This window comes from Zerene cesonia, chromosome 1 (assembly GCF_012273895.1).
Source record: "Zerene cesonia ecotype Mississippi chromosome 1, Zerene_cesonia_1.1, whole genome shotgun sequence".
Lineage (NCBI taxonomy): Eukaryota > Metazoa > Arthropoda > Insecta > Lepidoptera > Pieridae > Zerene > Zerene cesonia.
The window spans coordinates 9,189,849-9,193,328 of record NC_052102.1 but is presented as its reverse complement, the minus strand read 5'-3'; the positions used below and the strand labels follow the sequence as shown (position 1 = coordinate 9,193,328).

Below are 3,480 nucleotides of genomic sequence, written 5' to 3'. Positions count from 1 at the left end.
ATGTAACCGAAAGGCTATGTAATTTTTTCACCGACAAATTCATCAGGGAGCGTGGTGCTGACAGTTTAACGTAAAGTGTTGGGGAGTTAAAAATATTCCCTCACGAGAGTTACTTCAAGCCTTCTGTTTCTTTTGAAAATATGGGTTACGTTTGGGATGATGTTTAAAATGAGATATAAATGTTGTATGCTATTCTTAGTATTATAGATTTGATAGTTGTATAGAAATATTGATATATATATAAAATATAGATAGTTGTATATGTATATATATGAAATATATAACATTCAATCGATATATAGACCTATCCGTATGAGCAAGTGTTTGTTTGTCGCTTTTTCACGTCGTAACGAAGCGATTTTATGGTGTGTTTTTGTCTGTAATGAAAGGAGGCTGGAGAGTTTATAAGTTACTTATTACCGTGAATTTTTACCATGATGGGTATATAAAAAGTCAATTATAATACCGAGAAAGCTGTGTCTTTTATATAGTATCCATTTCCAATTAAAATGGATTTCGTTAAAAATATTTTCAAATTGAACTTTATCCAAATTAGACTTGGGTATCATCCAAGATTATTGTTTTTAATTTGTTATTTTCATCGGAAATATACGGGGATTTTAACAAACAGTTAAATTATCTTTGAAATTGAAGACAGATACACGTTTATTTAAGAAGCAACGTAAATACAATTTAAAATACTCGGGAATGATGGGTATAGAATGTACGGTGTATTTATTTCATAGATGTATCTAGGTATTGACTAGATTTGGCGAAGTATCACATTATCATTATAGCAGGTTGCTCCATTTAATTTAGGATCATAAATCTTCTATATGTAATTTTAAAATGCACTATGATACGTTAATAACAGAAAAAAATATAAAAAACAGCTCCGCCGAGACAGCTTGCGCTGCCGTGACCAGGATTCGAACCTGGGTTACTACGGCCACAACGTAGGGTCCTAACCACTAGACGATCACGGCTACCGGAGCGGGTGACGTTAGCTTAAAATATTCAGAACGTAATCTTCAATTTACTTTCTCTTTAAACATGATTCGATAAGGTTTTGATAGTATTACATGGTGCCACGCTTGGGTGACGATGTAGCGTCAACATAAAAACAAAAATAAATTAAAAATTAATGTCAAAAAGCATTTTGAACGAAAATGCTATCTGAAATCGAGGTTTTTTTATATTAAATACACTTGATATTTAAAAACATTGTACTGTCACATAAAAATTATCTTCCATCTTCGGATAAATGCATCTGATGTTGAAAAAAAAAATTTGACGTAGTTATGTGTGTTACTTTTTTACAATTTACAGAATATCTGGGATTTAAACTGAATCGTAATAGACAGAATTTTTTTTTTCATTACAGACTTTACTATATAAAACTGATTATGTCGACGGTACAACAATACCAAAAAGTAAAAAGTAGATAATTTTTTTTCTGTTCATCTAACATTACATTCTATATAGTATCGCCGCTGTAACAACAAATAATAATATATCAAGGTCAAGCAACGGTTGGCACGGCCATAAATTGGATGGTTGATCAATTTTTTTGCAGTTGCTTTTCGTATAAATAATATATCTTTTTCATATAAATAATCATTAGTTTCACGATACCGACTCGCACTTGACCGATTTTTATATACGACCAATTCGCACAGTCATCCCTTCTGACAAAATTTATAATTAATTATATTATAAAGCTGAAGAGATTCTTACTTATTTTGTTTGTTTAAACACGTTCATCTCAGGAACTACTGGCTAAAACCAAACTGAACCATTGATTTGAAAAATTATTTCCGTGTTAGATTAAGATAGGCCATAAGCTATATAACATCAGGTACTACGTGGGTAAAACCGCGGGTCACAGCTAATATATGAATGAACCATTCTATTAATTTGTTAAATACGTAAGCGTTGAAGAATATCTTTGTTTTATCGTATTTACATCTCAATGTACCACAATTTTGCCGCTCATTTGCCAATTTTATCACCCACAAGAGTAATTCACCGGCATTTTGGCTTATTATGCTTTGTCCTGCTCTTTTGTTTGCGTGGGAAAGAGATACACGGGAACCGTTTAATCTGAATATTTTGAGGTTATTACCGTAATAAAGTCTTTGGAATCCTTGCATGTATTCATTTATTGTGGTTTAAATCGTCGAGTCATAAAAGCTATACGTGAAGCGAAGCTGTGATGTAACTCGCTTCCGTCACTTATTTCAACCAATTAGGGGTTGATTTCTGAGAATTGTACCACATGACAGCAATTTCTTATCAAACACGATAAGAATCGAGCCAATCAGTTGAAAAAAAAAATAATCGATTCAGAATTGTTTGTTCGAATGTCTGTTAGTAGGGTAGAATAAATAATTAAAAAAACAAAACTAAAACGTCTTCACATTGTCATAACAAGACCAGCTTACAAAGAAAAAAGCAATCATCAAAATCGCAATTTCTAAGTTAACAAACCTAAAAATAACAGTTCAATTTATAAACACCTCCCTTTTTGAAGTCGCTTGCTCATCAACATCAGCCCCACTGCATGGACCCAGGCCTCCTATGAGTATTCCGACTATTTATTGAACATATGTTCATAATAAATAAACTAATAAAAGTCTTCAATAATGCTATATAGTAAGTTATCGCAAAAACATATCATAGTAGAATGCTCAAACTCAAAAACCATATATAAAAACCGTTTCCATACTGAGGAATCGAGAATGCAAACAAATATTTCTATTCTAACGTACACTGACTAGTAAACAGTGTGAGGATGAAAATATCGATAGCAAATACGGGAACTAGCTCTTGTCGATGTTTGCTCTATCGATATCGATAGTCTAATGATGTACTGTGTGGATTGGTAAGCGCATCGCACGGGGAATGCCAGTTTCATAATAGAAATTGTGTTAGAGAGTTCTGTTTATATAGACCTCTGTGTAAACGATGCTAATACTGTTTCAATTTAATCTACATTTGCCTTTGTTTGTAAAAACTATCCTAATTCCTACTTAAGAGCGAAATCTTTGTGAAGAGATAATGATTTAGTTACTCTTCCATTAAATAACAGATGAAATATTTATTGATATGAAATATTTATATTATTATCGCACAAAGTCTACCTGGCACTTGCTTTCCAATAACCACATTCTAGTTCAGCGTAATAGTGTAATATTATCTGTTCTTTAAGATGACATAATTGTTTTTACAAATAATAAACCGGCTTCAAATTGTCCGAACTAGACCAAATTTTAAATGGAACCTAACTGGTAGCACCAACTTTCAAATAAAAAAAAAGAATCACTATTCGGTTCACCCAGTGAAAAGCAAACAAATGAAGTAGGATTGATAACCTCCTCCTTTTTTGAACTCAGTTACAAAGTATTACATGCAGTCCTACTGCATGTAGCATGCTACAAATAATAGCAAATTAATAATATGGCATTTTGAACAAAATCT

The 3,480-nt window shown here is 32.2% G+C and overlaps 1 non-coding gene across 1 annotated transcript; it reads right to left on the bottom strand.

Annotated features, from left to right (window-relative positions):
• Positions 1–914: 914 nt before the first annotated feature.
• On the bottom strand, positions 915–986 carry Trnah-gug. The gene has a single exon. It is a non-coding gene; the product is annotated as a tRNA-His (tRNA).
• Positions 987–3,480: the final 2,494 nt, after the last annotated feature.